The sequence below is a fragment of the Passer domesticus genome, chromosome 8 (genome assembly GCF_036417665.1).
Source record: "Passer domesticus isolate bPasDom1 chromosome 8, bPasDom1.hap1, whole genome shotgun sequence".
Lineage (NCBI taxonomy): Eukaryota > Metazoa > Chordata > Aves > Passeriformes > Passeridae > Passer > Passer domesticus.
The window spans coordinates 40879756-40892829 of NC_087481.1; the positions used below are offsets into that span (position 1 = coordinate 40879756).

General features: G+C 41.8%; 1 protein-coding gene across 8 annotated transcripts in view; it reads right to left on the bottom strand.

Annotated features, from left to right (window-relative positions):
• ARHGAP22 (Rho GTPase activating protein 22) overlaps positions 1-13074 on the bottom strand; it is a 125893-nt gene that overhangs the window by 58829 nt on the left and 53990 nt on the right. The window lies entirely within an intron of this gene.

Genomic DNA, 13074 nt, shown 5'->3' on the forward strand with positions numbered 1-13074 from the left:
CTTTTTGTACTCAGCAAATTAAAAAAACAACCCAAAACCCAACCAGTAAAAACCACAGCACAACCACAAGGGAACTCCCTTCTCTGCCAGTTTAACACAGGGTCAAATACAGACTAAGGCAGTAATCCCTCCCAGCTGCCTAAGATCCTGGCCCTTTCATGACCTTGCACAAACCCCTGGTGCTTTTAACTCCAGTACCCTATTTTCTGCCTCATTTCCAGCTCACTCTGCCCTTGGAGCTAAAAACAGAGGTTGCCCTCCTGTTAGACTTGCAATTTCCAGGGAGAACTTTGAACTTATGTAAACAAGCATTTGTATCTCTCAGCCAGGGCCATGAAATACATGATCTCTCTCTACCATTCCCCACCTCCTACCACCACAGCCTACTTTGAGAAACCCTGAGACCTTGTATCTTCATGATGAGAGAACTGTTTATTCTTTATCCTCTGGCACTCTTCTGTTGCTCAGGCATAGCTTTTCTTAATCAGCTTTCCAAACAGACTGAAATCAGATAAAAATTTCCATCCTGACAGAAATCTGCAGACACCAAGAATAGAATGGAATTAATTAGACCCAAACCATCAAATGCTATCGTTGACCCCATGTTAAGCTTGCTTCCTTTAGTAATGCTTTCAGAAAGGGCTAGATACAAATGGGACTGCAAGAAATCTAAATTTTTCTGTTATGTATCATTGTACCAAAACCACACTAACATACAATTAGTAGGTTTCTCCTCTATTCTTCTTCCTTCCTGCAACTTCAGATCCCAATTCGCAGAGACTGACTTGGGAGTGCACAGAGCACAACTTTTACTACTAGCAGCAGGCTAAGGAGTGTGGAGAAAAGCACCCATGGCTCTTCATTACTGCATTTTCTGCAACACAGTTCAGTACCAGGTTTCAAAACACTTTACTGAAAGATAGCATCATCCTCTCTATCTTACAGAGGGGAACCGGAGAAAGGGACTATGACTTCTGTATGCCCACCACACGATTAAAAAAGGGAACAAGGAGATTTTTCTGACATGTAAGTGAGCAGCACATAGCTTTTTGGTTCCTCTTCTCTCTCCCAAGAAGAGAGAGGCCCAAGAAGATTTTACCATCTTAGATGAACAATGAAATGACTGACAACAAACATGAAAACTCCTCATTTCTATTAAAGGTCATTAGTTGTTTGCACATGCTGAAATTTTCCACTGGATTGCAGCCTTGGGGGATTTTCTGCTGTTATTTCCCACCTGAGCCCAGTTAGCATGAAGCTCAGAGAGAAAGGCAGTAAGACACAAGATTATTGCACAGGATCTTATCACAGACAATGTGATAAGGCCGTGTGGCTCTCAGAGAGCGCGAATGCCAGTGAGGGTGGAGCAGGAGGGTTTCTCCATCAGGCAGTATCTCCTGCCTGCTCTGCAGTGGCAGCTGGAGGAGAAGCAGATGCTCCCTCTCTGGCTCCAGCACCGTGTCCAGGCTGGAGAGGGACCAAGGCTCTACAGCCCAGCAGGGTAAACGAGCAGGCAGGTGGCTGTCAGAGGATGGCATCGCCGTGAGCCGGGCAAAAGCTGCTCTGCTTTGCAAGCCCAGGCACAGGAGTGATACCAGATGGCTGCAATAATACCTCAGCCTGCTTCCATACCCCCAACTCCTATTATATCAGATGAAAAGAACATGCACTCAGGGTACCAATTTTAAAAAGAATTCTCCCCCCTACAAAGTGACCAGGAGAGATTTCTATCTGTTGCTGATTGGACTGATAAAAGCAGGGTTTTTTTTTTCCTTTCAGCAGTTTAGAACTGAGCCTGCCCTAGAACAAGTAGGGTCATTTTAGTCTGTGACCACATACATAAATTGTATCTGCAGAACAAAGGAATCTCAGGTCAATTAAAAAGATCCTGTGGCTATAATATTCTTCTGGGAAGATGCCATCTACATATGTTTATTACAGCCACATAAATCCCACCCCCTCATTTGCCTCAAGCAAAGTAATTGTCTTTAAAAGCAAGCAAAATAATTATTTTTCCAACATACTTGTCATCATTAATTATGGCCAGAATAGCCAAGTAGGAGCTCATGCCCAGGCTTTTAAATGCTTGTAGCTAGTTAGCATGGCTGCCTGTAACTTTTCAGCTTTTTCTGCAGTGTTAACATTAACATACTGTGGCTTCATTAAATCAAGGCATCCACTGATGAGCTTAGTATGATTCATCTGAGAACACTGAGACCCTTCATGCTTATCTGTCCCTTAGCAAGGATGGGTTTAATGTATGCCAATGTATAAGTATATTCAAGGACTGGTGGCTGTATTCCTAATGTCACATTCAGGCAAACACGTTCCAATGAAGAATAGATTTTTTAAAAACAAAACAACTGGAAGTTGCAGGAATTAAATGGCAGAAATACACTGAGGCATTTCATAGGCCACTTCTGCAAAGCTATCTGGCGTTAATCAACAAACATGGAATACTAGCTTCTGAAAAACCAGAATGAAAACTTTGGCCTGGCTCCTGTACTTCTCCCTGAGCCAAGTCTCCCACTGAAGTTGATGGGACTTTCCCTGCATAAAGGCTACAGAGTTTGCCCTACTTTTCTCCTTTTTTTTTTTCCCCTAGTTTAACAGGACAGGCAGTGGTAGAGAGACATGCTGTTTCCCTGCTACATGGATAGATGGGCTGGGTAGATGTGATGTGCTTAAAACCCACCTGGTTCAGCAGATTACAGTGCAAAGTCCACAGATACCTTCCAGAAGGCATTTTTATCTTAACTGGTTTTTGAGTGACATGTTTTTAAAGTAACAGTGACTTTGTTGGTCAGCCAGGCTGAACATTTCTGGCTTCTGAATCATTGCCACTCTGGGCATTCATAAATATCAGGTCAGCCCACCAAAATCAGGAGATAGGCTTCCAACCAATGGGAATTCTTCATTATTATCCATCTTCTAGTTTCTGAGCCTTGGCAGATACTATTTGGTATCTTGATTTTAAATCCACAAGCATTAAGAGATTGATTTTTATTGATGAAAGCTATAAGTTTTAAATAATCATAGTATTTAGAATTAGGGTTTTCAAGGGAAAACACACAACGAGACAGTGTATGACTTCAGGCCTATGTACTCTCAGCGGGAAACCCCAGAGCCTTGTCACATTTTTCTTAATTCATTTTGGAAATGAAATAAATTAAATTATTCAGGTACTCAGAACACGATGAGGACAAAAGTATCTACAGCACTCACAAAGCAGAGCAAGACAAAATGGTAATTCTGTAGTGATTAGTTAAGAGACACTGATAACATAAACTGATTGGTAACACATTTTTTACTGCCTCAACTGGGCACAAAGCATGGCTTTTACTGACAAGTAAACCACAACAGAATAAATCACGAAACCTGTAAGTGCTGTGAGAGTGGGGAAGGAGCCTTTGCTTACCGCCTCAGCACAGGAAACAGATGTAATTCTGTTCCTAGTCCGACTTGCAAGAAGTTTAGCACAGACACATGATCAGAATAATGGAAACTGAGACAAAGCAGAGCTGCTGGTCAGAAGCCCCAGACAAGCCCCCCACAGTCTCTTGCTGGATTCTCCAGCATAGCCCCTCAGAACACCACAACTCTGCTCCTCGAGCACTGCTGAGACAAGGAAAGGCCCCGGGCACCAGTTAAGGGAAAAGGGGTTTTTTTCTCTTCAGAGTAAGCTTCGATTTTCATCCACATTACACGATTGCCACTCCACAGTCCCTCAAGCATAGATAATGTACCACAGCAATGCCAGTCACCATGCAAACCTCCCCAGGCTTTTACAGGGAAAGGGAAAGAGGAATAAAGTAGTAAAATGCAAATCAGTCACATACTGAATTTCAAAGCTGCCTTTAATTACAATTTCTTCCTGTTTCCCTGGATGTCTGGAGCACAGCTCCAAGCAAGCCAAAGTGATAAACAGAGTCCTGATCATCTTATTAAACTCATTCAAGCATATAACATCTGCCTTGGCAAGTCACTGGCTTTGAACAGAATCTGAATTCTGTGCTACAGTCAGGCAGAAGAATCAAGGTACTATACTTCAGTGTTTCTATTTTCACATCCCTCCATTGGGCACAGTGTGAAACAGAACTTCTCTTTCATGCACAAATGTGAGGAAACAGAGACAGCGCAGGTTCCTGTAAGACTCCTGAACAAGAATGCATCTTCTTTAAGGGCCACACCACTGCTTTCCTGGGACTGCACAGGCCAGGATTTCTTCTTTTCAGATGACACCTCCTCAGGGCAGAAACTTGACAATGAGCTTTCGATTTTCCCTTTGCCTCTACCAGAGATTATAGCAGGCAAACACCTTCGTTTCAGAACTGACAATTACACTAGTTTTTATCTCAGCTAAAAAACAGGCTTATTCAGTGCAGCAAAAGCTGCCTGTATTTCAAAGTACAGCAAGAGAAATAAATAAAGCCATAACACTTGGCCAAATTCTCGTCAGCAATAATGATGTCAGCATAGCCCGATTCATCCTCGGCTGACAGATCTTACCCCACTTGTTTCCAGCAAAACCACAGCTGAGAGCTTTAGGCCTGTTTGCTGAGCTCCAGGGCTAGATTTATCCTAGGAGCCTTTCCAGTGATGCCAGAGGGGTAGAAGGCTGAAGCATCATTCCAGTACACCATCAGTTCAGACTAATGGAGCTGCAGATCTGCTACCATAACACATCCTGTAGCTGACAACACCATCATGTAGACAGGTGATGGATATTGAACTGCACTGGCAATGTCTGCCAAGACAGATGTGGTCATCAGGGAGGACATCTATTATCACCCTGGACCAGTAAAGAGTGTATAATGTACATTCAGCTTCAGACTGGTACACCTAGAGTAATTTAAGCATTTAATTTATTCACAGAAGCATCTTCACAACAGAAGAGAGAAGAAATGAAAGCATATTTCAAGGAGATCAGAACAGTTTTTTAATTCAGTGAAAATGGGTTTGGCCTAAATTAAAACCTCTCAAGATACTACATTTTGCAGAAAGTATTTCAATGTCTTTACTGATAAATATGTTTTTTATCTAAAAGTTGATCTACAACAGAAGAAAAGCTCAGGCAAAAGCAATCAATGCAAAAATTAAGTAAAAACATTTGAAAGACAGTTTACTGTCTTGGGATAACACCAAATTAATTTTTTGCTTTGCTGAAAAGTAATTTCAAACTCTCTGTCATCTGATTTCCCCAGGAAGCCTTAACTGATATATTTCCCTAGATTTCTTACTCTGAAATCATCACCTTCACAACAAAAATTGTAGCCAAGTAATAAAAAGAAAAAAATTCTGAGAAAAAATGGAACCCCACAACAAAGCCCAAACCCCTCCAAAACCAACGGCAAAACAACAAAAACTAACCCACCCCCACCGACTAAACAACACTTTTACTTTTCTCCAGTGGTATCTAGATTAAGCCCTAAAAGCTGCTCTTTGTTCACAAGTGGCCCTGCAGGTGAGAGTGTCTCAGACAATCCTTTCCCAGTGGAGCAGCACAGACAGCAGGAGACATTTGCACACTCTGTGCTCAAACTGCTTCGATCCATCAACACCACCAGCTAAACACTTCACACCACCAGCCTCACTGATAAGGACTGTCAGCATCTTCATCACTCTCCTACTGCACACAGGTACCACTTCTCGGAGTCTGCATTACTTTGCTTTACTCATTTGTCCTTATGGAGAGCAAGTCTCTCCACCTTTCATACTGAATATATAGATGTGAGGTTTCATGTATTATGCAAACTCATCAGCATTCTGCTTTAAGTTGCACTCTTGCAATTTGAAGGGAGGGGCTCCTCCCCTCAAAGTTTCTTTCCCCTACTGTACAGCAGAAAAATACCCTAACGCACTTGAAGCCAGTGCATGATACACACTCGATCTGAAGAGCCAGGAATTGAGATGTTAACTCTAAAACCCACTAGTGGTGATGCAAATAGCCTCATGTAACAGGTTAAGATGATTTACTGCTAATCACCTGCACATGAACACCCAGGTAACACACTTAGCCCTGCCCATCACCACCTGCACAATGACAATCTCAATTCTAGAGCTGTGGACAGCTGCTTCCTACAGCTGACAAAAATTATGTTTTTCCATCATGGTACTACTTCAAAAGACTTAGAATCAAATATTTAGACAGAGAAATCATTATTGATTAGGTTTGATAACAAGGGATCAACGACTTATGTCAAGTACGTAATGCAGCCACAGGATGGGGAGAGAGGGGAATGAGATCTCAGGATGGAAGAAGGATCACAGCAAGGGTATTCAAAAGCCTCATATATTTTAGGCTCAAAAGGGTTAGATCCTATGGGTTTACCTTACAATCTGGAAAATTAAGCAGCCTGGAACATCTAGATTCACAAGTTCTAGCCCCCAGTATAAACAGTAAAAAAATTGTTTAGTTCAGGGTATACCATGTACACCTTGCTGCTAGCCGAAACAAGTTTCAGAATGTTACACAAACTTGAGACTTTAATCAAAACAAAGAAACTGATGATCTACCCCAGGATACCAGCATCTTGTTGGTGTTTTAGTGGAGAAGAGAAAAAAGACATTTCCTCATCTATTTTTTCTGCTTTGCTGTTTCTTCCCTGTTCCTGCAATGTACAGTGTGGTTCCAGAGTAAGGCAGCAGGAGCTCTGCATTTTAAGTCCTAGCACTCATGCCTGTGATCCATAGGTGGTGATATTTAGGACTTCTGAACAGGCTGCTGCAACCAGTGTGAGAACCCTTTCTGGAGTCACCTTGTCTCCTTAAATCTTTCCTGATACACCCACTGGAGCGAGCAGTACCTTAGCTAAGAATGTGTCAGGCTTTTCCTGTTCTGAAGCACACTGCAGAGGATGCCTCACTGTGCAGCAACTGAGAGTGTACAACAGACATGGTGCTGAGCACTGTCCATCTGCTATCCATGGACAAGGAGCCTTTCTGAGGGCCCTGCTCAGCTGCAGCCACCTTTCCCATCACTGCATCCACAGCACTGCCACCAAAACAACAGGCTGGATCAGACCAGCTAGCCTAAGCCATCTCATCACAATATTCCACTGAGCAAGGAAAGTGGGGTTATAAAAACTGAAATTGCCTAACTCTTGATTAAATGAAGAATTTTGCATTATTACCCAGCACTAGGCATTGTAAGACTCCTTCAGTCACCTGTAACACAGCTGCTCTGCACAGGATTGTGTCTTGCAGGCTGGGCAGCTCAGCCTGGGCAGAAAGGGTTGCATGATCTGGGATGGATCTGCCCCTCCAGCCTGGTACTGACAGCAGTCCAAGTCCTTCTGTCCTGGTGGAAAGGAGTCAAGTAAATTCTGCTAAGAGTCTGACTGGGTCACCTAGGAAGGGGACCAGGGGAAGGGAGAGCATCTCTGCAACTGGTTCTTTTGAGACAGAGGCTTCTCACCTGCCACTCCTGAATCAGCTTTCGTGTCTTTCCTGCTGTGCTCTAAAGCACTACCTTTTTCCTCAGCACGTTCCTCTCTAGATCTTTTCCCAGACTGATTTCCCAAGGCTAGTGGGTAATTGCCAGTCTGGAAACCCTGGAGAATGATCTGGCATTCAGCCCACTCCATCCAGAAGCTGACAGAACAGAGCTAAGACTGGTGTTTGGACCTTCAGGGCCTCACACAATACTTGTGACAATTAACTTTCCTCATTTGCTCTAATGACCTTGCACACATGACAGTATTTGCTGGGTGTACAGCAAACTCTGTTCTATACCTGCCACTAACTCTACCTTAAAGGAACCAAGGGTTGACAGTCCCTTTGAACATAAGGATCAAGCTTACGTTATTATGAAGTACAAAATTTTCAGCTACCTATAAGGCTTTTGTTATCATGACTTGTATTTTACACACAGCCATAAAACGAAAGGGAAATAATCCATGTAATTACTGTCCTGAGCCAGACCACTTGTCCAAGCAAGAACATAAGTACTACAAAGGTAACTAATCACTAATCAACAGGAACATGGTAAATGATGGATTTCAGAAAGAGTGTTGATTTATAAAGGACAAAATATTCCAGACAAAATGGGCTAGCTTGCTGCGAGAAGGCTGTAAAACAAGCAAAGTGCAGCAGGGACAATGTGCTTGGATTTTGTTTCAGTATCCATGGCTCCAGAATTCCTTAGTACTGAAACTCAAGTTGTCTGGAATATGAACACTGTCAGAGGTACTCAAAACTCAGACAGGCTTCTCAAAAAAGCATTATCATAGCACTCAGTGTATTCAGCTTGAAAATAAATAGGCACTAGGCAGCAGCAGAGCAGGAAGCTGACAGAGGGGAGGCCATCTCTGCCCTCAACAGGAACATGGCTTTGATTCCTTTGCCACAGTTCCCCATATGAAAATGGGGAAGAGGACTACTTATTTCTGTCTTGTGTAGCAATTAATGTTGGCTCTAAGCTACAAAATAACTTAATAAGGCATGACTGAGCTAGATCAGGCACAGGCACAATCACATTACTGTCAAGTTAGGGAAAGCATACAATAGTTTACATCAGCTTTATGCCAGCTGCAGGAGAAAAGATACCTAATCCAACAAAACTGGAATGATAGAAGCAGACCGTATCTATATAAGCAGGCCGTATCTGAGTAAAAATAAATCTTGCTAGTTTACAGCCTGGGGGGGGGGGATGTATTTTCTTTAAAAAAAAAATTGAAATATCAAAAAGAATTTATATCAGAACAGTACTTTGGATCACGTGCCTGCATCTTTGGTACTAACAGCTCCAAAACCACGTTCAATTTTTGAACAGCCTCAGTCTGTCAGCTCTTCAGTACATGTTAAATTTCTCATCAAATGCACACAGTATGAGGCTGTAGTCTCAGTTCTTCAAGTTTTGTATTTAGATTTTTGTTTGCATCTCCATTTAGAGGCTTCCAACCTTTCTCTCTCCCTAGGGAACACATCTTTTAATGTTTTATTTAGTGTTCAGATAATATCTTCATAAAGATCTGTAAACAGAAATATGTGAGAGCATGTGAAGATAGTACAAGGACTGCAAACTGCAGTGACAGAAGTAGAACAAAGAATCCCAGATAAGTTACCAAGACAAAAATAACCATGAGAGATGAAAAATAATAAATTATATGAAAAGAGTATGTATATTGTGGAAAAATTAATCCTGGCAACCACTACAGTTGACAGGGAATGTTTAATTACAAAGAAATCTGTATGTAATAAAAACAGTAAAGAAGGCATTGTTTTGTTTGAAAAATAAGAGATCTCACATCACCAATCCTCTTCCAACATATTACATGGCTCTCTGAATTTCAGATGATGTTGTACAGTTACCTGCAGTACGCCCAGCTGAACACCTTCTCAGCCTCACAGGCAGGATTCCTTCCCTGCTACTTCTGTCTGAATTAAGTGATTTTACTAAAACTGGAACAAGCCTAGTATCTGTGAACATCAGACTTCTGTGAAAGTTTTATTTTGCCACAAAATTATTAGGTGACCTAGCCATGAAAAAGGAAGGTTAAAATGTTACTGGCTGTTCTGTTACTATACAGCCTACATACAAGCTAGTGAAAACAGTTTTAAAAGGCTATCATAACTACTTATGTGATTCAGAACTAGTTCCACCCCTTCTCCCTGCACATACACCATGCAGGGTTTTCTTATAAACTAATATTGAAGTTGCTATTCAACCAGGCAGGCAGTTCTGCAGTTGTCACCAGTAGATATGAACCTTAGTGTCCTGCACGGACACAGGTTTCTAAATGCTGTCTCACATTTTCCTAGGATTTTCTGTAAAGTTATCCATTTATACTTTAAAGACCATATCTTCTGAAATGGGAGCAGAAAACTGAACTTCAGCATCAGTGTCTACAATACTATTCAGAAATGACTCAAACCTAAAACCACTGAGAATTTACACAAGGAGCAATTCAAGCTGACCCTCATCCTGAGCAGGCCATCGTTTCTGATGGAATCATCTCTGCTACAGCACTCCATGGCTTCAAGACAAGAGAGTGGAAAAGGAGATGCAGAACTTATTAAAAGGGATGTGAAAATACCACAGGGCCATGCTACTAAGTCAGGAAAAAATTTCTAAAGCGATCTGAAAGCCAACAACCTGCAGCACCAAAGGCCAAAGTGCTGGGGAGAGAGGGCTGGCTGGCCCCTTCATGACCCTGCTAGGACCTTCAGTTCCTGCAAGATCTTCCCCACAAAAGGCAGCTGAGGTGCCATTTTGGGCTTAAAGGGGAAAACAACAGGATAGAACAGTAATGATACAACATGGAATCCATCTTTCTCCCAAACTCCTTGCTTTCCTCCTGCCTGCAGGGAACCCTTGCAAGAAGCCACAGCAGCAGTTCTTTGTCTCTCTCTCCCCTCCCGCTGGATTGGTGTCAATAGCAGTGAGGCACACACAATTCCTAATCAAGTTATTTACAACTGTTCATCACAACATATACATACCACTTGCCTGTTTATGACAAAAATTAATCTCAAAGGCTCAATTGCTACATTATTAGCAAAACAACACGGTGCAACAAACAAAACTGGTTTTTATAGTAATAGCAAGATTGTCTTTTGAGTCACACTTAAAGAGACTGACTCACCATCTTGTTGCTGGTTTAAGATTAAATCTACTCTGATCTCATATATTAGCAGTCTTACTCCATCTATACACCTCACTGCTTGGGAATGGATTCTGCTCTCTCAATAGTCTTGTATGGTAAACATGAAGTAAATAAAATAATTGAATACTGATGTCAATAGCTTCATTGAATAAGGATTTTTTTAAATTAACCATCCATCAAAACTTTCAATACTAGTGTTTACCCCCAACCTTATGTGGCTGCTATTATGTCTAATTTCAAATACCCTTAAAAGTAAATTATTTTCATCCTTCTCACTTATGTGTTTATATAAAGATGTGTACTTTTAACTCTCTATAGAAATATATTTTGGTTTTAAGAGCTGCATTGAATGCTGTACTACACTGAGCCATGAAGGAGTGGTCCTTCTAAGGATGATAACTGATATGTTTATGGGTAAGTGGTAACTACATGCTACCTCCTCTCTGGTGGATGATGGCCTACAAGCCAACACTTGCACTGAAGCTAATGGGGCAGTTAACATTTCTGCCTGAATTGCACTGAAACTGAATTTGTTGTTAAGTTACAAATAGCAGGAGTCTCTGGATCTTAGAAACTATTTACAATATCAGCGGATGAATGGTAGCATTTGTTGAGAAGTAAGTACATTCTTTTTTCCTAATGTCTCTGCTCAAATACTTTTCAGATGAGCTAATAAACCACCTTGTCCACTCTTGATTCTGTGAAAAATCGCCCAAAGACCTGTGAAAAATAACATCTTAAAAGTTTTTTCTCCTCCAGTTTTTCTAACACAAACAAATCTCTGAATATGCAGCTATCTACAATATTATCTCTTAATCTACCTCTGATAATGTTCTTGTTGATGACAAGCTAAACCTAGAAAGTGTTTGGATGCATAGGGGAAATTCTAGCAATGAGATTTTACATCTCTTGAATACCTCCTTATCCCAAATCCCACAGCCAAAGGAATAGCTGCACTGAAAAGATCACCAGTTACACAGGCTGAGAATTTCAAACTGGTACCCAAGGAAGAACAGCTTGAGCCATCACAAACCACAATTGTTGCAAGCAAGTTCCTAAAAGCTCCCTGAAGATCTGGTGGGAGGGTTAGTACTACAACCTGGCAGGTGAACACCTTTCAGAGACTGCAACCTGACTTCTCTATTCAACCCAGCTTCCTCACTTCCATCTTAGATGTCTGAACTTCCTAAAGAATGAAAAGAGGAGTGGAAATAGCTGAAAGGAGGAGAATGAAAAATTAACTAAGTGATCTCTATTAATAACAGCTATGGGGAATCAATGAGGCAGACTGGGAGTGTGATACTCCTGGGAGAGTGAGAAAGGACAGGCCAGACCTCAGCCAACATGCTCTGAGAAAGAAGCTTGGAATTAAGAACACTTTAAAAATAAATCCCAATCATTTCTGAATGTCTCTCATGGCTGCAGTTTTAATGCTGAATCTCTGCTCACAATGTTTTTGGCTTTCAGCCAAATATTTGAAAGTCAGTGTGATCTTTTTTCCCCTCCTCCCTAGCCATCCGTAATTTTAAAGCATTCCCACAGCTGTGAAAGAAATGATAGCTGGGAGGGAGCAGTGCCTGGGTACCCAGAGGCTGCTCTCTCACATTTTTTCACAGCTGGAATTCTTCATGGTCTTTGGCACAAACTCTTGCTACTGCCTTGGCTGCTAGGCTGCCTTTTGTATGGGTGCAGCTATCTGAACAGTTTCAGAATTATTTTTAATTGGAGAAATACTGGATTTTCCCATAAGCTCAAATAAAAATAGGCAGCTGTTACCATATGAGGAAAAAAAAAAGGAAATAATAGCAAGCCTATCTGGAATAGTTAATAATTCCAGCAGATTCATATTACAGACTCCAGATATGAAACACAGGCTGTATCTTAAGCATCTCAAAGATGTGACACCATTTCCCTTATTCACATGCCCCTTCCCTTGCAAAACTAACTCCACTGTGAAGTTCAGGTTGCAGCACTGGAGTTGCTAAGCATGAGTGAGCCCCTGGAGAGAGGGCAGCAGCAGGAGTCACAGGAGCAGGAGTCAGCCTCCTGTCTGCCCGCTTCAGCACGGGAGCCACCTCAGTCTCACAGTTTGCTGTCATTACTGTCTCTCATTAAGTGTAAACAGGAAGAACACAGGACATGGAAGCAGGGTCAGGCCACTTGGGATGCATGTGCAGAGGTTGTCAGAATAAGGAGAAATGAAACAGGAAAGGCCAAGACCCATCTGGAATTCAATCTGTCCAAGGATGTTATAGAAAACAAGAAAGGCTTTTCCAAGAAAGGCTTTACCCCAAGAGAAGGTAAAGGAATGTTGGAAGGAAGACCTTCCCTTGGTCAAGGAGGACTGGGTTAGAGAACACCTAAACAGATTTGACATCTGCAAGTCCATGGGCCCTGATGTGATGCAGCCATGAGTACTCAGAGAGCTGGTAGATGCCAGGGCAAGATTGTTCATGATCATCTTTCA